General features: G+C 36.7%; 1 pseudogene; it reads right to left on the reverse strand.

Moving 5' to 3' along the window:
* Nucleotides 1–1590: 1590 nt before the first annotated feature.
* On the reverse strand, nt 1591–3457 carry LOC144455451 (heat shock cognate 71 kDa protein pseudogene; annotated as a pseudogene).
* Between the last annotated feature and the right edge of the window lie 23734 nt (nt 3458–27191).

A 27191-nucleotide genomic window follows, 5' to 3' on the forward strand; every position in this document is an offset into this window, starting at 1 on the left:
TATATATATATATAGGCTATGAGTACCTCCCAATGGATTATGCATTGAGTAAAAGTGATATGCTCATTGCCACCAGCTTTAACTTTTGCTAGAAATCCAACATTCTCTCTTTCATCATTGTTCCAGTACTGTTTATAAGGCTCCAATGCAATCTTTCCACTGTGAACCTTCATTCATGAAAAGTTCATTGACTTTAAGATAGACATCTTCCCCTCTTGTCTGCCCTTACAAAGGGCAACAAAACAATAATTCCTAATATATGCTGCCTTCATAAACATATCTTACATAAAGTAACTACTCTGCCATGTTAGAAATATCAGTTGTTTCATCTAATTGAATTGTGAACTTTGAGCTGCCCTTAAATCTGGTAATAAGCTGCTTGAATTGATCATTACAAATTTCAGAAATTCTTTTGGAAACAGTATCATTCGATAAAGCCATTTTACAAATTTCATCCCCATACTTTTTCCCATGAAATATTTCTGACATTTTAATAGCAACAGGTAACATGAGATATTCTTCTATCATATTGGGCTTTTAAGGTTTTGCAATTAAATAAGAAGTTTCATAAGCTGCAAGAAAAGGTTTTCCATGACAGAAACAAATTTCTCAAAGCATTGTTTTTCTGTATTTGAAGATTTTAAAAGTCATTCAAAATATTACTTTGGTTTATTGTAGTATGCTGCATGCATTTTACTGCCATTTTAGTTTGGCTAGTTTCACTGTATCTGCAGCCAAAACTTCAATACAAATCAAGCAAAGAGGTTTTTCCACACCATCATCATTATTAGAAGTAAATCCACATTACAAAAATGATTTCACATATTTTCTTTTTCTTGTCACTTAAGGTGTACTACGACCCGGTAGCAAAGACTCCACTGCGTTGTCATCAGTATTTTTACCTCTTTTGTCTAAATTTAGCTACTTATCCATAACTTAAAATTATTTTTGTCCTAAAATATAAATAAATGTTGCTTACAATTTCTCAAATAAATACTAGCTTTAGTTTATGGAATTTTATCTGTTTTTGCTTAATTTTAAAAAATGACATTCACACTTACATGTATGGTGATGATGGTGGAAAATATTAAAGTGCTTTTGTCTTTACTTACTGCAATTAAACACCTATGTTTCTGTAAAAGGAGATAACAGTATTTTTTAAATGAAGCATTTTAACACAAAACAATACAAAGATATACTAATTTAATACACACTGAGGTATGATGCTAGCAAAATATAAAAAGTCCTTATTTTCCATAATTAAACTATTATGTTTCTGTAAGAGCAGAAAACTTTGTATATACAGTAAGGAAACACTGCAATCCATAGCATACAATAGTCTCAAATTTGAACTGAGGTGATTCTGGCAGCATTCATTGGCATTTCATGAAATGACAACATGCACAGTACAAAGGGTGCATGTTGGATGTTCTGAACCAAGGCTGTGGTGAAGGCACATGATGCTACATGGGCAAGTGCTACCAGAAATAACTTGAATTCATTATGTGTTTGATTTTGAATTAATTTTTGGTCTTTGTGCAATCAGAAATCTTTTACTGTATCCAAATTTTTTGCAATCCTTGCATTCAGTTACATAGCCTCAAGAAGTATTACTCCAGGCATGCCTCCTGACATGTTCCCTGCCATCTTATGCAGCTTAGTAATGATGAGGCTGTAGACCTTCTTCAGTTATTTTTCTGCTAATGTTCAAATTCTTCATGCTCAGCAATCTGGTTCTTATTAATTAATTATTTCATTATATTCATCAAAGCTCTTCTGTTTGCCTTCATCACCAATTTTACCTTAGAGTTTCTTATTTCCTATGATAGCCTTTATGTTGAAAGCACCAGGTTCAAGAGAGTTCTTAGAAGACACCTTACTCTCTGCTTCTTATCTTCATCCTTGTATTTCTCAGCTTCCTGGACCATTTTTTGCTCAATATCTTTGCTCAGATGACCTTTGTCACTGATGATGTGATCTTATTCTCCTTGATTGTGATCTCATGGACAGCAGAAACATTAAGGATGTCATTCTTATCATTATCAAATGTTAACTCAATCTGAGGAAAAATCCTGGAGTAAAAGGGAGGGTTTTTGTCAACTCAAACTTGCCAAGCTTGTTATTTTTCTTTGTCATTGCTCTCTCATCTTTATAGACTTGAATAACAATATCAGGCTGGTGGTTAGAGCAGGTAAAAAATCTGTGTTTGCTTTGTGGAGATGGTGATATTGCATTTGATCAAAACTTCATTAGCAATTTCAATTACAAGGGAAAGAGGAGTGACAGCCAACAGCCACAAGTCCTTCACATTCTCAGATTTACTTCAGATAAGATGGTAGCCTGGATAGCTCCATCATAGGCAACAGTCTCATTGGGATTGATATTCTTTTTGAGTTTCTTGCCGTTGAAGAAGTCCCGAAGAAGCGTCTGGATACTTGGAATTTTAGTGGAACTACTCACCAAGACAAGGTCATGAATATGTAATTCATCTAGCTTGACATCTGTTAGGACATTTTCCACATGATCCAGTGTCCTATGGAAGAGTTCAGTATTCAGATCTGGGCATAGGTGAAAGAGGAATAGAAGTCAACATGTTCATAGTCAATACTGCACTGTGTGCTGGAAAAGAGGGTGGACTTTGCAATTCACAAGCAATGCACAGATGGCAGATACCTCTTTTGTTCTCACTGATGTCCTTCTTGTGCTATCACCTAAACTCAGCAATGAAATGGTTGACTATGCAGTTGTCAAGGACCTCCTCACCCAAATGAGTGTCCCCACCTCTGGAATTGACTTCAAAGATGCCATCTTCAGTGGTAAGAATGAAGAAATCAAAAGTGCTACCTCCAAGGTTAAAAATTAATGCATTTCTTTTGGCACCAACCTTCTTATCCAAGACGTAAAGAATAGCAGCAGCAGCTGACTTATTGATGATTTGGAGCACATTGAAAGCAGCAATGGCTCCAGCACCTTTGGTGGCCTGAAACTGGAAATTATTGAAGTAGACTTGTACTGTGAGGACATTTTTAATAGTATTCCTGAGGTAAGCTCAGGCAATTTATTTCATCTTGGTCAAGACTGTAGAAGATACTTCTGGGTTATAAACATTTGACTTCCACTTTGTACTTCACTTGGACCTTGTGCCTATGTCATTCACCACCATGAAAGGCCAATGCTTTACATCTAATTGTACAACTTTATTATCAAATCTGTGACAAATCAGTTCTTTGGCATCAAAGACTCTGTTGGGAGGGAGGGGCTTTCACTGTGACTTGATTCTTTACAGCATCACCGATTAAAAGTTCTATGTCAGTGAAGGTGACATAGATGACATGGTCCTTTCTCCTTGGTCATTAGCAATGATCTCCACTTTCCCATATTGGAAGACTCTCACACAGGAATTAGTGGTGCCAAGATCTATGTCCCTTTGACATGGTTGCTGGAACATCAGGATCATAGCTGACCAGTATGGAGTAAAAAGGGCTGCTGCTTCTTTGAGTGGACCTTTAATTATTCTAAAGTCATGATGTTTCAGGTCAATGTTTTTCCAATAAGATATTTCACAATTTCTTCTATATTTTTCATTACTTAGACTTTGTTTTATTGTTTCTTGATGTATCATGGAGTCATTAGTTTCCACTTGCTCAAATCTAATATTTTATCATTTGTTTTTAAAACTTTGAATTCCAAATTCTTTCTCTTCTTCCTCCCTCATCTCCCTCCCTCCTCACTGAGAAGGCAAGCAATTCCATGTAGGTTATATATGTGTAGTCATGTAAAACATATCCATAATAGCCATGTTATAAAAGAAAACAGAGAAAAAAACTCAAGAAAAATAAAGTAAACAAAAAAAATTATGTTTCAATCTGTATTCAGACACCATCAATTCTTTTTCTCAAGATGGTTCACATTTTTCATCCTAAATCCTTTAGAGTTGTCTTGGATTGTTGTATTGTGAGAGGAGCTAAGTCAGTACTACAATATTGCTGTTACTTTGTACCCAATACATTTCACTTTACATCAACCCATGAAAGTCTTTTAAAGGTTTTTCTGAGAGCATCTTGCTCATCATTTCTTAGAGTACAATAGTATTCCATCATAATTACATACCAGAACTTATTCAGCCATTCCCCAATTGATGGGCATCCCCTCAATTTCTAATTCTTTATCCCCAGAAAAGAGTTGCTATAAATATTTTGTGCATATAGGTCCTTTTCTTTTTTTATTTTTCAGTCTCTTTTGGGATACAGTCCTAAAAGTGGTATTGCTAAGGGTATGCATGGTTTTATAGCCCTTTGGGTGTAGTTCCAAATTTCTCTATAGAATTGTTGAATCAGTTCACAACTCTGCCAACAGTAAATTAATATCTCATTTTTTCCACATCCCCTCCAGCATTTGTCATTTACTTTTTTCTTTCCTGTTAGATAAACTAATAGGTATGAGGTAATACCTCAGAATTCTTTTAATTTGCATTTCTCTAAGCAATAATGAGTTAAAGAATTTTTCCCCTATGTGTATAGATAGCTTTAGTAAACAAATCTGAAAACTGATTGTATCTTTTGATCAGTTCTTCAATTTAAGAATAGCTCTTATTTTTTTTTTATAAATTTGACACAGTTCTCTATATGTTAGAGAAATAAGGCCTTCATCAGAGAAACTTGCTTCATTTTTTTTTCATGGTTACTATTGCTAACTTTATTTCTCTACATTCTATTCCCCCTAACCCTATTTATTCCATTCTCTCTTTCTTCTTTCACCCTCTCCCTCCTCAAAAGTGTTTTGCTTCTGACGATCCCTTCTCCAATCTACTCTCCCTTCTATCACTCCCCCTTCTTTTATCCCCTTCCCCTTTTGCTTTGCTGTAGGGTAAGATAGATTTCTATACCCCATTGCTTGTGCATCTTACTCCCTCTTTGAGCCAATACTGATAAGAGTAAGAGTCACTCACTCCCCCTTATCTTGTGTGTTTTCCCCTTTATTGTAAAAGCTTTTTTCTTGCCTCTTTTATGTGAGATAATTTACCCAATTCTAACTCTCCCTTTATCTTTCTCCCTGTACATTCCTCTCTCACACCTTAGTTTTATTTTTTTAGATATCATCTATTCATATTCTCTATACATATAATCTTTCTAACTACTTTAATAATGAGAAAGGTCTTATGAGTTATAAATGTCATCTTGTAGGAATGTAAACAGTTTAACCTTATTAAGCCCCTTATAATTTCTCTTTCCTGTTTATGCTTCTCTTGCATCTTGTATTTGAGAGTCAAATTTTCTATTCACCTCTGAACTAGAATCCAAATTTTTCAAAAAATTATTTATTTATTTTTTTAGGCAGTTGGGGTTAAGTGACTTTCCCAAGGTCACACAGCTAGTAAGTGTTAAGTGTTTGCTCTGAGGCCGAATTTGAACTCAGATCCTCCTGACTTCAGGGCTGGTGCTCTATCCACTGCACCACCTAGCTGCTCCTCAAATCTAATTTTTAAAGAATTATTTTCAGCTCAGATTCTTATAATCTAGCCAATAACTCACTAATGTTCAGACACCTTAAGAGTCTGTCCAATATGGCAGATGTTCTAATAAACCTTGTCTTTTGCTAAAAGAAGGCTTGGGTTGAATTCTTTCAGACTGGACCTGTGTGTTGTAATTTTGGGGTCTCAGCACCCCTAAATCTCCAAATCTCACCATTTTTGGTGGCCCATACAGGGAAACTCCCTAACCCCAAGTTCTTCTCCAGTCAATACTGGAAGGAATGCAAGCCTCTCTCCCCTCCTTTTTTTGCTCTGCAGTTGGAGTTGCTCTCTAAGCCCCAAGGCTTGGAGGTGCTTTTCAGGCAGACAGTTACAAAGCTGTCTCACCCTCAGCCTGATGCTTTCAGGCTCTCTGTCCACTGGTTCAGATCAAGGTCATAGATCTGGCTACAGCTTCTGCAGCATAGAGGACAAGGACAGATGCCTTATTCAGAATTGTATGCCTAATTCTGTCAATTCTCTTAGTGCTAAGGAACTGGGGAAAACTGCAGTTGTTTTTTGGTTCCCTGAGGCTTCCCTTCCCTCTACACCCATGAATCCTCCCTCATTGAGGTTACAGGGAAAAGTTAGAAAAAACAAAAATATCTTGGCAGATTCTGGAGGTTTTGTGATTGATCATTAAGGAGTTTTGAAACTCCTCCTTACAACCGTAGTCACTCTTTTCTCCCACTCCCTTCCCTTGAGTCATAAGAGAAGAGTTTCATCCTTTACCCCTCACCTTTGATTTTACCCTCCCCTACCTGGGAAAGGAAGGAGGTGGGAGGGGCAGCACCTACAATGTGGGTACCCCCTGGCAATGGCCTTGGGCCCTAGGGCAACCTTTTCCTGGAAGCTTCATCCAGGTTCAGCCAATCCTGCTCAAGGTAATGAAACTAGCTTCTGAACTTGGGTAAACTCACTCTTTTAAATTTATAGGGGTGGGTTTTAACTGTTAATGATGAGATGTTGATTCTCTGTGTAAAGTAATTTGGAAATGCATATTATAATACTGAAGTCACCTGATTGGTAGTGGGTTTGTTTCAAGTTTCAAATTTATCAACTCTTTGTGTCCGTTATATCAAGCAACTTTTCATAATTTGGTTACTGCTAAAATAATTTGGCTATTTTTGGTTATTGTTTTATTGTGTAAACTAGCCAGAAAGCTTGTTTTGGTTATGTATGGCTTGCTGAGAATTTTCAAGTGTATAGAAATCTTTACTGATTGACTTTTTACACCAGGACAAATTTAAGTTTGAGATGTAACTCCTGGAAAAGTTTTTTTTTCCCCTAAGCTGTGATTAATAAAACTTCTTGTTTGACATAAAAGCTCCTAGGATTTTATTTTCAGTTGTCTGATGGATCATAATCCATCAATATTCAGTAATCTGCCACCTAAGAAAAATTCCACAAGCTACTCAGAGAATGATATTGGTGAGAAGTCAGCATCTGGAAAAGCTGAGAGGACAATTTTAGCCTTGGTCTGAGATAAGATCCTCCTGGCTAAATTTCCTCATTATGTTCCTTTAAAAAGGAATGTTAGCCACCTGGCTATTCCTGAATCTGGCTGTAAGGTGGATTTGATACTGCATGTTGAAAAACTGAATTATCTGAATCCAAAAAGAACTAAGGATGTTTTATTCTGTCATTTGGGCCCTGTAGTCTTTTCTGTCAGATTCTAGACTACAGGCCATTCATGTACAGTTGACAGCAAACAGCAGATACTGATCTGCATTCAAACTCCATAGTTCATTCTTTGAATGTGGATACCATTTTCCATCATGAGACCTTTGGACATGTCTTAGATCCTTGCATTGCTGACAAGTCTTTCCAGAGTCAAAGAAGTCAAGTGCCAAGACAAAAGTCAGGATGACTGGTGATGGCACAGGATGCACTGAATGAACTTGGTGTCTTCAGTGCCTGACCAAGCTCTAAGTGCTCCACATTATCTGCTTCAACCACCTTCAAAGCCATTGCAACAAATTGTTCTCATCTGCCCATTCCCGATGACAGAAGTCTTCACATGCTTGGGGTAGACATCCCGTAACTCACAGACAGGCTTATGGGTTTGAGCCCTGTCAATTATCCTCAGCTTGGTCTGATGGTTTTATTGGGGTGTGGCCAATACAACTTCTTGGAGCCAGAATTTAGAGTTGGGTGGCAGGTGGAAACCAAAAGTGGATGAGCAACCCTGGAAAAGGCTCAGCAAGTCCTCAAACCAGAAGTGCTAGTCCTCCCTGATCAATCTATACAGCGGGTGGAGGTGAGGAAGAAAGAAAAGTAAAGAATGGCTATGAGATTGTGAACCTGAGCAAGTAGGAAGATGGTGGTAATCTCAATAGAACTACAGAGGTATGGAAGGAGTGGGTTTTGATGAAAAAAATGGTGGCAGGGAGAAGATAGAAAACTTATCCTGCCTTTGAGGAGTTAAATAAGATTCTATCAAATTCTTAACTATGTGAGAGTTGGGTGAAAGGTGGACGCCAGAAATGGATGAACATCCCTGAAAGGGCCCAGCAAGCCCTCACACCAGACAAATGCTTTGTCTGAAGATGGAGTGAAGAGGTAAGGGACCATAGAGGTGGAATTTTACATACAATGTCAGAGACTATTGATGTGTTTGCTGAACTATTTTTACCTCTTATGTTTTTCTTTTTTTTTTTTGTTACAGGGGATGGCTATTGGGGTAAGGAAGAAATTACTTAGAAATTAAGCCAATACAAAAACAAAAGATATTAATTTCAACTTTTTTTTAAAAAGAACCATTGGAGAGGTAGGTGAAGTGGATATAGGAGAGTGAGGGGAGAAGATAAGGTAACAGGGATAGGGTGAAAAGAGACTGAGAAAGAAAATAGTGAATAAAAATAAGATGGAGGGAAATTCACAGATGGCCATTATAACTTTGAATGTGAATGGGATGTTTATAGCAGCCCTCTTTGTGGTGACAAAAAACTGGAAATTGCAAGGATCACCATCAATTAGAATGGGTGAACAGATTGTGTTTTATAGTTGTGATGGAATAGTACTATGCTATGAGAAATGATGAACTCAGTGATCTTAGAAAGACAAGGAAAGGGGCAGCTAGGTGGGGAAGTCGATAAAGCACAGGCCCTGAAGTCAGGAGGACCTGAGTTCAAATTTGGCATCAGAACAAACACTTGACACTTACTAGCTGTGTGACCTTTGGCAAGTCACTTAACCCCAATTGCCTTAAAAAAAAAAAGGAATTGAAAAACTTGCACAAAATGATGGGAGAGTGAAGTGAGCAGAACCAAGAGAAAATTGTATACAGTAACTGCAATATTGTTTTAAGAACAGCTTTGAAATTAAAAATAAAGGACATATGAAGAAAGACACTATCTGCATCCAGAGAAAGAAGTGATAAACATAAGTATGTATTGAATAATTTTACTTATATATAGTTATGTGTATCTAATGGTAGCCATCTTAGGTGGGGAGGAAGAAAAAAAGGGGAAAAAAGGAAATTATATGAGAGAGATATAATAAAAATGTTTATTTCCATAAAATTGCAACAACCGCTAAAAAAAGTAACTAAGTAAAATTTGATACAGCCAGTCTTATCTTGTTTTGCTATTAGAAGTCAGTAAGAAGGGCAAAGGTCAAGCTTTGCTTAGAGTGGGTATGCATAATAGGCTCATCAATATTAACTTCTCCATCTCTAGGTGGGGTTAAGATGCCATTTTATGTAGAAGGAAGGGGGACATGTCAAGGAGTAGATGTGTAATAGGCATGCCCAAAAGTATACAATCTGGACTACTCAGCCAATGAGGAAACAGAGGAGGGACTTTGTGGCTGGGTTTAGAAATAAATAGTGAACTATTGCTTTGGCACCTAATCAATAGGACACTGGCTTTTGCAAGTATGTAATAACTGGGATTTCAACTTCATCCCTCCTGAATCCGAATGAGTAATTTCTCACACATGATAACTGTTGTATATTTGGAGGGAATACCAAGTTCTACATGGTAGATTTGCAGTTTCACATGCAATCATTTTTTTTTAATTTTACTGTGTTATAGAAATGCTTGTTTTGCTCTGTGAATTGAAAATAAAATATTTTTCAAAGGCAAAAAACATTATTTTCTTTAGTGGGCTTTTCTACTTCTTTCTCCATTTGGATAATTCTGCTTTTTAAGGAGTTCTTTTCTTTAATGAGCTTTGTGCCTTTTTTTTTTTTTACCATTAGGCCAACTCTGTTTTTTAAGGTGCTTTTTTTTCTTCTGTATGTTTTTGTATTTCTTTTACCAAGTTCTTAATTCTCTTTTCATAAATTTCTTGCATTGTTCTCATTTATCTTCCCTCATTTTTTTTCTCTCTTCCACTCTTACCACTTAACTTTTTTAGAAAGTCTTGTTGGACTTAAGTGAAATTAACATTTTCTTTTTGAGGCTTTACTGTTAGCTGTTTTCTCATTGTTGTCTTCATCTGAGTTTATGTCTTGTTCTTCCCTGCCAGTGTAGTAGCATTTTATGGTCAAGTTTCTGTTGTGGTTATTTGCTAATTTTTCCATCCTGTTTCTTAATTTTGAACTTTATGGTAAAGTCAGGCTCTACTCACTTTGGGGTGGGGAGGCACTGTCCTGAGCTTTAGGGTTTTTCATGCTGCTGTTTTCAATGCTAATTCTAGGAATTTACCACTTTCTGAGATGGTGTTATCTTGGGAGAGGTGTGGTTACTGCTCTCCTGGTCTGCATTCTTGTCTTTACCTAGAAAAACGCCCTGTGTTCCTGGAGTCATGAATACTAGTGTCCCTGTTGGTCCTGAAACTGTGAGTAAGGTCCCTTTTTCCCTTGTGTCTGGCTGTGAGCACTCCCTCTCTACCCTGAAACTGTGACTTAAAATTGCTTATGGGCAATTGAGTTGCTAATTAGTGCCAACTACAACCAATTCCAGTAAAGGGTCCCCTGTAATCTTTTTCTGAGCAGTTGTCCAACTCCCTTTTCATGTCTGTGTTGTACACTCTAGAACATGCTACTGCTGCTTTTACTTTCTGGACTGCCTGCAGCCTGATGTCACAGACTTCTGCTTACCTCCTAAGTTGTCTTAAGCTGGAAAAAAAAAGTCTCTCCCTAACATTTTGTTGGCTCTGCAATGCCAAACTTTGATCTCAGGTATTATTTCAAAGTTGTTTCAAGGGGAATGTTGAGAGAGTTCAGCTGGGTTGCTGCCCATACTCTGCTAGCTTAGTCTTTCCCACCCCCTCATTTATCTTAATTTTAAAAACCTTACGTGTCTTTTAAGTTAGAAATATTCACTTTACTAATAAGACAGCTTTTTTTATAGTAAATCCAGATTCTTTATTGAAGTGGACTCTTTCACTAAACAATCAGGTTACATAAAAGACAATTATTCTTCTTGAATATCCACACAATAGTTAATACTCAGGTGTTCCTGACTCGAAGAAAAGTAGTCCAACTTCTGTATCATGCTTCTTCAATATTCCACTCTGATCTCTCTAATTGTAAAGCATTAAAAACACATCTAGATACCATGGTTAAAAATGATAATGTTTAAGAAATAATGTTTAAGAAATGCCCTCTGGGGGCAGCTAGGTGGTATAGTAGATAGAGTACCGGCCCTGAAGTCAGAAGGAACCGAGTTCAAATTCAGCCTCAGACCAAACACTTGACACTTACTAGCTGTGTGACCCTGGGCAAGTCACTTAACCCCAACTGCCTTAAAAAAAAGAAAAAAAAAAGAAATGCCCCCACAATATTATGATCCAATTTGCATAGGCAAGAGTATTGCTGAAGATTATGGTCATCAGCCAAATTCAACCTGAGAAAACTAATCCAGAATTTGCTTCTATGTGTCACATACACATTTTTTTAGCAGACTTACATGTGAGATACATTTAACATATAATGGTGAAACTGCTTTGAGCATAATGTTCATATAATTTTACAATAGAGTTAATGGAATTATAGAATTTCAGAGATGAGAGAGAACTTGAAATTCCTTGTACAACATTCCAGATAACTCATCACAGAGTCTCTGCTTAGATATCTCTTGTGATGGGGAAGACTTTATCGCCTGAGCTAGTTCATTTCACTTTTTATGTTTCTATTTTCATTTTCCCTTACATTTTATTGGTCTTCCTCTCTGCACTTTCCACTTATTGGTCTTCACTCTGTCTTGAAGCCAAGTAAAATTAGTTTCATCTAAAGGACCATGAAAAAAAAAAGTAGAAATTGTAATTAAAATGTTTCCTCAATTAGTGCCACTTTTTAGATCTAAAGAACTTCCTCTGGAAATCACCCATTCTCTTGTGTAAGTGTAATAAGTGATTGCTTTCATTATCACCTTATCCTGTATTTGTTTATCTGATCAATGAAATAGGGGAGAAGCTGTAGATTTCTGTGAGGATAGGTTTCAGGGGAGGTAAGTTTTGAGTAAGGAGGATAAAATGCCTGCAAGAGAGCATGGAGTTCTGTCCAGCAGCCAGACATAAGTATGAGAATACTAGATGCCAAGAATAAAAGTGGTGGATCCAAAATAAGAAAGAAAGCAGAAAGCTGAAGACAAACTATGCTACTTCATCCTTTTTGCCTGGGGCTGGCTCTACCTAAATGCCTAGTAAAGTTAAAGTCAAGATCAGCTGTAAGGTCCTGAAATCCACGAATACATGCTGGGTAGTTTGGTAAAGGATTGCTCTAATGTTAAGTGGCAGTGGTTACCCAAATGCTGTTACTCTCCTTGAGTCTGTTATAAGCTGGATGTCCTCCATTAAAAATAGGCGCATTTCTCAAGGGTATTTTCAAGCTGAAAGCTTCAAGAGAATATTCACATCATATTGGATGAAACAGTGTAAAAATAACCAAGCCAGTTGGAAGGGAAGCATTAGAGATCATTTGGATACTATCACCAGCTCATTATCAGAGAATATACTGCTAAAAAGAAAATGGAGTTATAGTTGATATTTAAAACATTGGAAAATGGTAGCTATAGATATTACAGAAGCTGAGTAGGTGGGATGTATGTGAGTTTAATAAGCATATGTTTGAAAGACAATTTGAGCTTTAAATATAAATAAGAAACATATCTCAATTAAATTTGGAATCAACCGAGTATTCTGGCATTTTATTTCTACTGTTTCTATGGCAGAGATAAAATTTAATGCTTATTTTCATTGATTTAGAAAAGAGGTTCATTTCAATGAATGAAGAATGTGGTTTGGAATGACACAAATAATGGCACAGATTAGAAGACACCAGACCATAAATGAACATTAGCAATTAGATTTGTTACAAGTAGCATTAACTTATATAGGGAGTTGATCAAAGGATTTCATTTTCCAATCAATAAGCTTAGAGGGCAGGTAGACTTTTAGACTTTTCAAAAGCTTCTTAATCTCCAAGACATGAACGTTCCTATTGTCACCCCACTGAGATACTAAAGCCATCTGCTGAAGTCTCAGTTAGTGGAATTCCTTCTCCCTTCCTTACCTCCCCTCTACCTTGGATTGCTTGGTTAGTAAAAGCCCCTTGTCAGGTTCCAGGGAATGCATTTCTCTGCCAGTTACACTGAAGATAAATTGGTTAACACAGCCTGTTGGAGAACATTAAGCCCTGGGCGAAAGTTTCACCTTCTGGAGAGGGAGGAAAATTGATTTTAGGTTATTTTAGGTTATTTTAAGCTTTATTTATTTTTTTATCTTAAAATTTTAGGTTATTTTAAGATATTTAGGTATTTTTTTTCTTTTGCTTAAGCTAGGGATTCTTATCTATTTTTGTGCTGTGGACTACTTTGGTAGTCTGATAAAGCCTACAGATTCTTTCTCAGAATAGTGTTTTTATATGCATAAAATGAAATATATATGATGACAAAGGAAACAATTTTTATGTATTATGCATACCAATTATATATATATATATATATATATATTATATAGTATTTATAATATATATGGTATATATATAAATATATGGTATTTATAATTATGTATATATATAATATATTATATTTTAAATTAAGTTCATGGACTCCCAATAAGTTCCCCTGACTTTAAGTATTACTGTGATGCAGTCTCCTTCATTTTCTTTGGTATGAAGTAAAAATTGCCTTATATATAAGCACATATAAGAGACTAGGGACACTTTTACCCAATTTTTGGAGACATAGACATAGAGTATATTTGTTTTCCCAGAAGAAACTCTGAATGAAGACAATATGAGCCATAGAGAGTATAATCTTTTAGACCAATTCCTCAAAATCAGACACAATTCATTGGAGCCTAGAATGTGGTAGCACTGGCCCATGGGTTTTGCCTATAAAATATGTGATTCTATTTCTTTGATTATGAAGAAATGAAATATTGTCTTCTAATTTGCATCTTTGCTTACAAAGAAACATTGTTATTGAAAATCTGTTTATTCCAGGTATAATTTCCTTTTGTTTTTTTTAAAGTGATATTTCTTTTTCCAATACAACATATCTTTAGAATTTTGTAGGAAAACAGAATTCATATCTGAAATATTTTAAACAGTAAGGAAGCTTAAAATGAAATTATATCAATCAATTGAAAAAGAACCTTCTCTTAAGAGTAATTTTTCTACAGAACAACTGTTCTTTTGCATAAAGTGCATTTCCCTCCCCCAATGCTACTTTGAGATTGTTTTTTTTTCTGATTCTTTTTTTTAAGTGGAGATAAAGTAAATCAGTTTATTTAAAGTTTCTCCATTTGTTTATTTTTTTTTTTACAAGTTCCAATTACCTTATGGCCACATCTACATGTTGGGGAGGGAGATTACTCTTAAGGAATAAACATGTGGGGAAGGAACTGAATGTCATTCTCTTAATGATGAGAGTACATTTATCATATAAAACACTTTATAAATCACTGTAGTGGAAACCATTGTGTTCCGTCATATCAAGGTTAGGTTTCCAGGCAAACTAGTCAATTAGTGATTGTTGAGACAACCAAAATGATATATTGTTCAGAGTGGCCCTAGAGAAAGCACTGTAAACATAAATCAGGCTTTTTTAATTCTCTGGTTCTGTCCACGTTTAAAAGCAATAGTCCATATCATGCCCAGGTGTCTGCACTCAGCTTCTGGTAACTATTTGAATTTGAAAAGTCTGAATACTTGGAGAACAGCTAGCATCTCTGATCATGCATGGATATCTCCAAATTTTTAGGGACTGGAATTAAGTCACTATGTATAAATTGTCAGTTCCTCTTTATACCTTGACTTCAACTGCTACTTCTTTACATATATCTGCAAAACCAGCATGCTGGTTTTTTTGGCAAGATTTCTAGCATTTACATTCATTTGTGAAAGAAAAAAAATATCACCTTTTCTCTATGTCTTTATTAAAGGACTGACATGAAAAGGATGGAAGTTCTCAGTTATTCCAATTTACAATAGTACTATCTGAAAGTCAAATTGCAAAGCATTTCCAGGAATGCAAGTTTAAATATCAAAAAGTTTCAACCAGGGAATTATGTCCCATCTGAAAAGAAATTCACTGCAAAGCAGGAGACCAAGCTACAAAGAGTGAATGAGGTAGCAAATAAGATGACTAAGAAATATCCATATCCTGGAATGCAGCTTCAGTCTTCTATTCCTGAAAATGGCAATATGAGATATTTAACAATTTTTGTAGCAAACAAATCACCTTAATTGAACACAGTTTTCATTTTAAAACAAGCTGTGGAGCTTAAGACTGAAGTCCTCCAGAGAAAATGGCCCTGTGATTTATATCAGCACTGTTCGAACTCAAAGCAATTTGCAAGGTTGCACATGAATAATGCAGGGTGAGAATGGCACAAGAGAAAACCATTGAAAGAAGTAAATGAAGTCCCTTTAAAAATGGAATATATAGGCAAGTGCTCTAATTTGAATTATTCACCAACACTGGTGATATTGCAAGAGGAACCACAGATCAGTGAATATTTCAATTTTTAAGATGGGGTAGTTGTCGGCTACTTTATAAAGAATTTCTTCATCTTCCAGAAGTAGAGGAGGGAATGCAAAGTACATTAAAGCCTATGAATATGCAAGAACGAATGCACTGGAGTTCATCTGAAAAGAACTAACAAGAGGCCTGTTGAACTCTGTGACATACAACTGCAGCTTGTTGATTCAAGATCCACAGAGGCAGCATCTCAGCCAGCACAAGAGCTAGAATGTCAACAGACCAGCAGAATACTGTACTTTGTGAATAGATTTTAACTGCTGAAGACTACAGTGATGGGCGATATGGATTGAGGACCTTCCAAGTACCTCTGGAAAATGACAATTCTTAACTATGCTAAGAATGAAAACAGTAAACAGACTTTTTCCCCCCTACATAATACAAAACACTGTAGCAGCCTACAGTTTATTAAGTAAGCCAAAAATTGAAAAAGAAATTGGGATAGGTGGTTTTTCATGATAGGTGATGTTCACAGGAACTAAAGGGAAGGTAGTGGCCTTAAATATTTATATATTATCAGTTATCTAAACACATGCACATATAGAAAGTGTTACGATCTATAAATCCAGTGCTGAAGTTTCTATCATTTTAGTTTTCCTTAGCTGTTCCCCCATCATCTGCCCACTATGTGTAATAAGATTATTTTAGAAACACAGACCTGAAAGGTCAATCTAGTCTACAGTGGTCTGATATCAACAGTGCCCTAACAAAAGGCAGGGCAAAAATTTCTAAAGATTCTGGGAATAAAGCCAGTTCACCATTGTTAAAGCAATGACAGGGCTGGGTATGTGTGAAGAATGTCTAACCAGAGGGAACCCAAGAAGCTGTTACATGGTTAGTTGACATCATGCAACTACAAATGGGGTGTTCTATTTCAACTAACCATAACATACTTGAAGGCTACAGTGAAACAAAACCCCAAACAAATCAGCTCCTCTGAGGACTGCTGAGAAACAAAGGTTTCTGAGAAAAAAAAAACCCTAACTTATAGTAATATTAAGTGGAGTCGATCTTTTTTGATTAAGGACAACAAAGAAACGTGAGTCAACATGACACAAATCAAATGGCTAGAACTGCATAAAATGAGCCCCTGTAGTTCAAATAGAGATTACCTTTATAATCCTGATAAACTAATAATTTCATTTCACATGTTGGTGAATATTATATAATTTAACCGACTCACAGTGATGTTTTCACCAGAAACATTTGCTTTCAGCTTGCTATGACAGCTCATTTGTTTTGGTGAATTTTAGTACCATCCTTAGCTGTAGATATGCTACATGATCGGTCAACCCTTTGTTGAAAGTCAGGCTGGGAATCATATCTTCACTTGAACATTATTTCTGTTGTAAGCCTTGCTCTATGTGCCTGTGCCCTTCTCTACTGCCCAAGTGCCATTTAAGAGTTAACCCACATTAGGGGCAGCTAGGTGGCACAGTGGATAGAGCACCAGCCCTGAAGTCAGGAGGATCTGAGTTCAAATCCGGCCTTAGACCAAACACTTGACACTTACTAGCTGTGTGACCCTGGGCAAGTCACTTAACCCCAATTGCCTAAAAAAAAAAAAAAGAGTTAACTCACATGTTCAGGAGAACCAGAACCTGGCAGATCGGATGACATTCATATTGGGCATCTTTTTCAATGATAATCTTTATCAATCTCTTATAGATCAAAAAACTACTAATTGAACTATTACATTTTAAAACCATAATGAAATAATAAGTATAGTACCTTAAAATATCAATGTGGTTAAATGTTTATGTGATTGCAATTTTGATAGTGCCCAAAGTACTCTAGGGAAGGTAGGTGGCTCAGTGGAAAGAGTGCCTGGCCAGGAAAGACTCTTCTTACTGAGTGCAAATCTGGCCTCAGATGCTTACTAGCTGTGTGATCCTGGGCAAATCATTTAACCACTATTTGCCTTAATTCACTGGAGAAGGAAATGGCAAACTACTCCAGTATCTTTTCCAAGAAAATCCAAAAAGTTATCATAAAGAGTTGGACACAATAGAAGCTACTGAACAACAACAAATTATTCTAAAAGCATCTATGCACGCAAGTGAGGAAATTTTGCTCTTTTACATCAAATATAAATCATTAATAAAACAGATATTTTGCAATATGATAATTTAATAAATGATAATACTTTAGGCATGATCAATGCTAACAACATGATTTAAAAATGAGAGTGCTGAGAAGCAGGGAGATTAAGACCTTACAGAACTTCATAAACATATAAGTGTATTGTGCTGTTAAGAAGTATGACATAGATTTTCTAGAGGGAAGAGCCAAGATGGCAGAGTAAAAGCAATGACTTTCTTGATCTCTCCCCCAAACCCCTCCAAATACCTGTCAAAAATGGCTCTAAACAACTTCTAGAGCAGCAGAACCCACAAAAAGACAGAGTTAAATAAATTTCCAGCCCAAGACAACCTGGCTGGTTGATTGGAAAACTCAGTTGCACCAGAATGGGAGGGGAACGACTTTAATGTGGGCCACAAAGGGAGACCAGGCCTCAGTGAACCTGGAGCAGGCCTCAAGGGACTGAATAAGGGAAATCTGTGGTGGTTTGCAGACTGCTCAATGCACAAATACCAAAGACAACTTAGAAGGTCAGTAGGAAAGGCCTATGGGACTTCAATGAGAGAGAAGCTTGGTCTGGCTCCAGTCCTGGCACAGCCTCGGGACGGTGGCTGCTTTCAGAGATCTTGGCCCACAGACTGAGGGGAAAGCAGCTCATCAGAGGGGGATTGCAGGGATCTCTTTGCTGGTGCTGAAGCAGGAATCTCTTGCTTTGCCTGCACTTGGATCTGAGTCAAGGTTCTGAGTGGAGGTCCTAGGGCGAGGAGAAGGGCTAGCCTGGTAGAGCTCCTGGTGGTGGTGTAGACGGAATCCTCCTCACAGTTCCAAGGGAGAAAATAGGGCTTCTAGTCACTCATAGACCAGAGCACAGGCCAGGAAAGGAGTAAACACCTGGCCTTTCATCATACCACCTTGGAAGAAATGAAAATTTATAGGTCCCTATAAGTATCTCTGAAAACAGTTGCACAAAACCCCAAAGCTTGGGATAGTACATGTTCCACACTGGAAGTAGACCTCTACCTTAACAAAGAGCTTAAAAGTCAAGTAATTGACTGGGAACATGAGCAAACACTGCAAAAAAAAAATATTACTTTGCTTACAAAGAAGATGAAAACATAAAACCAGAAGAAGATAACAAAGTCAAAGCTCCAACATCCAAAGCCTCCAAGAAAAATATGAATCAGTCCCAGGCCATGGAAGAGCTCAAAAGGGATTTGAGAAGCAAGTGAGAAGTAGAGGAAAAACTGGGAAGAGAAATGAGAGTGATGCAAGAAAATCATGAAAAACAAGTCAACAGCTTGCTAAAGGAGACCCACCAAAATACTGGAGAAAATAACACCTTAAAAAATAGCCTAACCCAAATGGCAAAAGAGGTCCAAAAAGCCAATGAGGAGAAGAATGCCTTCAAAAGCAGAATTGGCCAAATGGAAAAGGGAGGCCAAAAGCTCACTGAAGAAAATATTTCCTTAAAAATTACAATGGAGAAAATGGAAGCTAATGACTTTGTGAGAAATCAAGAAATTGTAAAGCAAAATCAAAGAATGAAAATAATAAAAGACAATGTGAAATATCTCATTGGAAAAACAAGTGACCTAGAAAATAGATCCAGGAGAGATAATTTAAAAATTATTAGACTAGGCTTAGGTTCTTATAATTTAGCCATGGCTCAGATTCTTATAATCTAGCCAATAGTTCACTAATGTTCAGACTCCTTAAGAGTCTGTACAATATGGCAGATATTCTAATAAACTTTGTCCTTAGCTGAAAGAAGGCATGGGTTGAATTCTTTCAGACAGGACTCTGCGTGTTGTGATTTTTGGGTCCCAGCACCCTTAAGACCCTAAAACTCACTATTTTGGTGGCCCATATGGGGAAACTGCCTAACCCCTAATTCTTCTCCAGCCAAGACTGGAAGGTACATAAGCCTCCCCCCCTCCTTTCTTGCTCTGCAGTTGGGATTGCTCTCCAAGCACCAAGGTGTGAAGATGCTATTCAGGCAAATAGTTACAAGGCTGTCTCACACTCAGCCTGACTCTCTCAGGCCCTTGGTTCACTGGTTCCTATCGAGGCATTGGACCTGAATACACCTTCCACAGCATAGAGGAAAAGGACAGATGCCTTATTCATAAGTGTATGCCAAATTCCATAAATTCTCTTGGTACTTTGGAATTGGGGAAAACTGCAGTTGCCTTTTGGGTCCCTGAGGCTTACTTACTCCCTTCCCTCTACACCCCTGAATCCTCCTTCATGGAGGTTACAGTAAAAAGTTAGAACAGCTGAAAATATCTTGGCAGATTCTGGAGGTGTGATTGATCATTAAGGAGTTTTGAAACTCCTCTTTACAACTCTTTTCTCCCATTTCCTTCCCTTGAGTCAAGAGGGTATCTGTTAACCCCTCTCATCGGAGAAGAGAGTTCCACCCTTTACCCCTCACCTGTGATTTTACCCTCCTCCACCTGGGAAAGGAAGGAGGTGGGAGGGGCAGTAGCTACAGTATGGGCCTCCCTGGCAATGGCCTTGGGCCCTAGGGCAACCTTTGCCTGGAAGCATCACTCAGGTTCAGCACATCCTGCTCAAGGTAAAGAAGCTATCCTGTGAACTTGGACTACAGGCCATTCACCTATAGTTCATGGCAAACAGTGGGTACCAGCCAATAGCCCTCCATCATTCCCTGTATACAGCCTGTGCTTGATTTCCAGTCTACCTCCTCTTTGGGACCCCCTCAAGGCAGGGATAGCTCTAGGCTCCTTGCCAGCAGGAAGCAGTTTCAGAAGCTGAGATGTTTTCCCCTTACCCCAAAAGAATTTGGGTTCCATTTGTTTGAGGGGGGGGAATGATGAGGATGGGATCTAGACCTCAAAAAGGAAAAACCCTGGACTTTCCCACATAGCCAAATCTCTATCTATAATCCCATCAACTTGCCTTTCATTGTGGCTATGACCAATTTCTGTTACCCATAACCTAGCCTGGCCCTCCATTGTCTTACCTCCCTATGGCCCCTGGCCACTTCCCATACTTAATCCTAGCTAGGTTTTATTGGTCTAGGTCCCCAGCATGGTATCCCCCCCCAAACTACTTGGCCACTCCTAGATTTCTCCCACTGTGTTTCTGTATATAAGGTCCATCTTGTCTTGATTAAGATACTTAGATACTTACAATCTAGCCAATAGCTCACTAATGTTCAGACTCCTTAAGAATCTGTCCAATATGGTGGATGTTTTAATAAACCTTTTCTTTGGATGAAAAAAAAATTTGGACTCCCTGAAAGCCATGATCAAAAAATAAAAAGTTCCCAGACATCATCTTTCAAGAAATTATTAAGGAAACCTGTCCTGATATTCTAGAAGCAAAGGGTAAAATAGAAATGGAAAGAATCCACTGATCACCTCCTGAAAAAGATCTCCAAAGAAAACTCCTAGGAAGAATACAGCCTAATTCTAGAGTTTTCAGAAGAAGGAGAAAATATTGCAAGCAGCCAGAAAGAAACAATTCAAGTATTGTGGAAACACAATCAGGGCAACACAAGATTTAGCAGCTTCTACATTAAGGGATCAGAGGGCTTGGGATATGATATTGCAGAGGGCAAAGAAGCTAGGATTACAACCAAGAATCACCTGCCCAGCAAAACTGAATGTAATTTTTCAGGGGAAAAATAGACATTCAGTGAAATAGAGGACTTTCAAGCATTCTTGATGAAAAGACCAGAGCTGAATAGAAAATTTGACTTTCAAATACAAGACTCAAGAGAATCATGAAAAGATAAACAGGAAAGAGAAATCATAAGGGACTTATTAAGGTTGAACTGTTTACTGCATAGAAAGATAATATTTGTAATTCATGAGACTTTTGTCAGTATTAGGGTGATTGGAGGGGTAAAACATAGATAGATAGATAGATAGATAGATAGATAGATAGATAGATAGATAGATAGATAGATACAGGACACAGAGTGAGTTGAAGATGAAGGGGTGATATCTAAAAAATCAGATTAAGAGGGGAGGGAGGATTATACTGGGAGATGGAGAAAGGAAGAGGTAGAACGGGATATATTATCTCACATAAAACAGACAACAAAAAGCTTTTACAGGGGAAATGGGAGAAGGGAAGAGGGAATAAGTGAAACTTATTCCCATTGGATTTGGCTTAAGGAGAGAATAACATACACACTCAATTTGGTATGAAATCTATCTTACCCTACAGGAAAATAGGGGGGATGGGGATGAGTGAGGTGGGGGAGATGGCAAGGAGGTCAGATTGGATGAGGCGTAATCAGAAGAAAACACTTCAGAAGAGGGACCGGGTCAAAAGAGAATAGAATAAATGGGTGGTGGGATAGGACAAAGGGAAATATAGTTAATTTTTCATAACACTACTACTATGAAAGTGTTTTGCATGACAACACATGTATAACCTGTATTGAGTTGCTTGCCATTTCAATAAGGGTGAGTGCAGAGGGGGGAAGGGAGAGAATTTGGAACCCAAAGCTTTAAAAACAAATGTTAAAAATTGTTTTTACATGCAACTGAAAAATAAAATATGCAGGCAATGGGGTGTAGAAATCTAACCTGCTCTACAGGAAAATAGAAGGGGAAGGGGATAAGAGAAGGGGGGTGCCGAGATAGGAGGGAGGGCACATTAGGGGAATGGGTATTCAGAATGTATGCCCTCTTAGGGTTGGGGTAGGAGAGAGATGGGGAGAAAATTTGGAACTCAAAATGTTGTGGAAATGAATGTTGAAAACTAAAAATCCATTAATTAATTAATTAAAAAAGAAAAAGAAAAATATTTTGGAAAAGAAGTAGTATGGAATAGTGAGAAAATGCACGGACCAAATGGGAATCAGGACTCCCACATTCTTGTACTTGTTTTCTTGTTAACTACCTGTATCATGTAAAACAAAGAAAGTAATTTGTTACACAGAATATTTGAAGTAGCTTGGATAAAATTGTTGAGTGATATTTTTGACAACAGATTTCTCTCAATCATCATTGATAAAAGGAATTTAAAAACAAATCAAGAAGCTAAAAAATCTTAACTAAAAAACAAAAACAAACAAACCAACAAAAAATTCCTTTCAACCCATATCCCCTCTGTCAAGAATACAACCATTCTTCAAGTCACTCAGGCTCACAACTTAGGAGTAATCCTCAGCTCTTCTCTTTTGTATTTTTTTTTGTTTCACAAGAAGCAAAGCCCACAAATATTTAAATAGAAAAGAAAAATAAAGATAACTGTATAAAGTACCTGGCCTGGAGGTAGGAAGACTCATTTTCCTGAATTCAAATCTGGCCTCAGACACTTACTAGTTATGTGACCTGGACAAGTTACTTACGCCTATTTGCCTTAGTTTCCTCATCTGTAAAATGAGTTGGAGAAGGAAATAGCAAACCACTCCAGTGTCTTTGTCAAGAAAACCACAAATGGGGTCACAAAGAATTGGCCAAAACTGAAAATGACTGAACAACCATATGTGTGTATTGCATTGTATATGTGCATGTATAAGTGTGTGTGTGTGTGTGTATATATATATATATATATACATATATATATATACATATACATACACATATACATATACATATACATATACATACATATATGCACATATTATATATGTATATATATGTATATATAATTTTAACAACATCCTCTTCTATGAATTTTTAAAATGTTTTATCTATGCTTTTTAGATGTATATATAGGATTAGTCACTAACATTTCCCCCCACACTAAAAAGAATCCTTCTTTGGTTATCACCTCTCTAGCAAGTGGGAAATATGGTTCATCATTAATCCTTTGAAGTCATCATAGTTCACTTCTTTGATCAGAGTTCTGGGGTCTTTCAAAGTTTTTCCTTACTAGTCTTTCCTATCTTCTACAAAACTTCCCAATGGAGAGATCAAAACAGTAGTTCTGGTCATATCAATCCTTTGTTCTAGAGCCTTCAGTTTTTTTCCTATTCTCTTTAGGACAAAACACAAAACACTCAATTGGGTCTTTAAATGCCTTGACTATCTGTATTCATCCTGCTTTTCCAGGGCAATAACATAATATTCCTCTTTACACACTCTGTGATTTTATCAAACGAGCCTATTTGCTTTTTCTAGTACTGCTATTCCATCTTCTATCTTGGTGGCTTTGACACATAGGAAATGGGATATTGTTTTGCCTGTACCTAGAATGTTCTCCCTCATGCCATCTGCCTCACAGAAACCCTATTTCCCTTCAAGGTCCATTTTAACCAGTCTTCAAGAGGCCTCTTCCAATTCTTAACAACCTTCCCCAAATCATCGTGCATTTTATACACATCCTACTTAATTATTTATAAGCATGTTACACACTTCTACTATGATATAAACTCCTCTACAGCCAGAATTGCTGGACCTTTGTAAATGAATCTAACTTACTTAGCCCAGTTCCTGGTGGGATAAATATTTCTTGATTGACTGAAACTTGTGTCGATAGAAATTAGCTTTATAATCAGTTTTCCATGGCTCTTGAGCTATTTCCCTCCTTAATTTCCATAGGTGTATGCATAAAGTCAATTGGCAGCTGTAATTTTTAAAGATCAAAGAGAATGGAACTGGTATTTTTTCTCACAAATTTGCCATTTAAAATCAAGAGCATTTTGAGGCATATGGCTTTTCACTTAGGACAATGTTTCACATAGGAATGTGAAATGTTTCTTTACCCCTCTGAAAGTGGTTTGAGCTTGTAAATGATTCTGTTTGTGTCCACAAGATGATCTGTAGGGTACTACACAAGTATCCCATAGAACAATGTTAAGCCAAATTCTCTAACTTTTTTTAAAACACACTTCTTACAAGTCTGTGAATGTCTTTCATTGCAATCACTGCATTAAGCACCATAGGCTTTCTCCATTTTGCTGCATGGAAAAAAAATTGAGGATACCCAGACACACAGACACACACAGACATGTGTCAGAGGCTATCCTTCATAAAGAAAAAAAAAAGCTAATAGGGATTTCATCAAGTAGAGAAGAGACCAGGGGAGATTGGAACAACAGAGAAGAATGATAATCATTTGTGGTTTGAATTAGCATTCAAAATGCTAATTAAATGGCGTTGTCATTCCACTTTCTCCATTAGCAGCCTCTTGAAGAAGCCTATCTGTGTGTGATTTTAGGCCAGTTAAGTGTAAATTTCTAGTGACTTGGGAAAAATAAAGTACTTTAACCAAGTTATTTAAAATGTAATTGGGCTTAAAGAACCTCTTCTGACATTTAACTATGTGACTTACATGTTCACTTTCTGTTGCTCCAGAGGAAGTTTATTATCACTTAAAAATACTATCTAAAGAAAATAAATATTGAAGCCTTAAAAATTTGCTAAGTGGATGATTTAGGGGACAGTTGGCTTCTTAGGGATAACTTTTCTATAATACTTTGTACATTTTATGTATTTAGTTATCTGTATTCATGCCCTCCTCCCTCAAAAGGATGTAATTATTTTCCTTTCTTTTCTCTGTCCTCAGTGCCTAGTACAGAGCCCAGTCAATAAATGCTGATTAAATTGGATTATGATATAAGCCCTATGTAAAATCCTTAATTATATTGTTTGGAAAACATTAATTATTATACCATTTAAATCTAATTTTATGTGACTAGAGATTGTTTTTTGTAGAAGATAATTATTAAACAAATCAGAAATCAATTGGGAAAAATCATGGTTATGTTTTACCTCTTGTTCCATAATTGTACCACTCTGATCAAAACTATCCAGAATCATAGTTTTGGGGAGAACAGTTCAGGGAGAGCTTCTGCTTGCCTCTCTCGGGTGCTTCTTCTCAAGTAGCCAAGTTGGATTCTAAATGAGGTATGTTCCCAATTACTGGGCTTGATTCTATTTCCCAAACACTTGTCATGCTGCAAGCAGCTATAATTGTGACCACTTAAATTCTGCAGGGTGGGTTGTTTAAATAGGATAATAGCTAGGTTCAAGACAGTCTCATCTTCCACTGAATCTGTGAGGGATTTCTGTTCGATTTCAGCTGTCACAATTCTGGTAAAGCTGTGTGAGGGGAAATAATTAAGGTTAGCAAATAGAACAGAGTGCAATGCCATTTTTGTCAGTGTATAAATGGAGCACAATGTAATAGAAAAGAGAATATTATAACTGACAGATATGCTATACATCACCTAATCTAAACCTCTTCTATCACAGATGATGAAACTGAGAAACAGAGAGGTTATATGTTTTGTAGATCTTGGATATGCTTAGTGGAGGAGTCAAGATTGGAGCCCAAGTTTCTGAATACACATTGCTATTATCTTTCCATTTCATTTATTTAGTTCTTCAAGAATACACTCTATTTATAAGATTTATTAATTTAAAAATGTTCTCTACCTTCTTCATATCATGGAAACATCTTTATCAAGTGTAATTCTCAAAAAATGTAGCTCTTTGGGATTAAAGCTTTATTCGAAGTTTGGTCTTCAAAATTCTAAAACCATTTGAGAAAAGAAAAAAAACAATATGGTCACTCAAATCACCATTTTTGATGTAGAAATAAATAATCATCAATTTTGATTGAATCCAGTTTTAATTTTAATGACATTTTATCATACTGGTTTCATGCTTAAATTCAAAGTGTTTGGAATTATTCTGAATTTTATGGTGGATGTTTGATCCTTGTGTAGGTTTATCAAATTCTATTGGATCTTTTGATGATTTATTCACTCAGCAAGAATTTATTATTCAATTTTGCTTAATATGTAAACCCAGATTGGAACTTTCAGATGCCTAGTTGATTTTTCTACCTGGATTGTTTTTGCAATTCCAATCTCAACATGTCCAAAATTGAACTACTTATATTTTCCCCAAAACCTGACTGCTTCCTTCCATCCTCTATAGGAAGCCTTTCTCTATCCCTCTTAATTGTAGAATCTTACATCTTATAATTATTTCATATTTATTTTGTATATTGATTGTACATATGTTTTGCTTGTTATCTTCCCCAGTGAGCTCCTTGGAGGCAGGAACTACCTCTTGCCTCTTTTAGTATCCTCAGTGTTTAGCACAGTGCATGATAAACAGTAGGTGTATAACAATTGTTTCTCGACTGACTTATTCTCCCAATGTTTTGCAATGCTACAATTATCCTTCCAGTTACTAAGATTGCAAACCTTGGAGTTTTCTTAGCTGTCATCATTGTCAAATTTGCTGATAACACAAAGTTGAGAGAAAGAGCTAACAGTGGATGGCTGACTCAGAATTTAAAAATATCATGAACAGATATTTTAGGAAAATCTAATAAGATGACATTTATTAAATATTGTAAAGCTTTTTGCTTGGGTTCAGGAAAAAAATATCATATGTAGATGTTGGTATTTTGTCAGTTTTCATCCTCCCTGACTTCTGCTAACAATTTTCTCCTCTTAAAGATCTTTGGATCTCCATGATGCTATTCTCATTCTTGGTTCTCTTACATATCTGACCACTTCTCAATTACCTTTGAGAAATTATCATTCACATCACAACTCCTAATTTTAGGTATACCCAAAGACTCTTTCTTGGACTCCATTTTCTCTCTCAATATTTAGTTATCATCAGCTTTCTTCAGTTTAGTTATTATTTCTATTTAGATGACTCTGTGATCAATCTATTGAGCCTGTTTCTGTCTTGAGTTCTACAACATCACCAATT

The sequence above is a fragment of the Phascolarctos cinereus genome, unplaced genomic scaffold (assembly GCF_003287225.1).
Source record: "Phascolarctos cinereus isolate Bilbo 61053 unplaced genomic scaffold, phaCin_HiC Scaffold_9;HRSCAF=440, whole genome shotgun sequence".
NCBI classification, from domain to species: Eukaryota; Metazoa; Chordata; class Mammalia; order Diprotodontia; family Phascolarctidae; genus Phascolarctos; species Phascolarctos cinereus.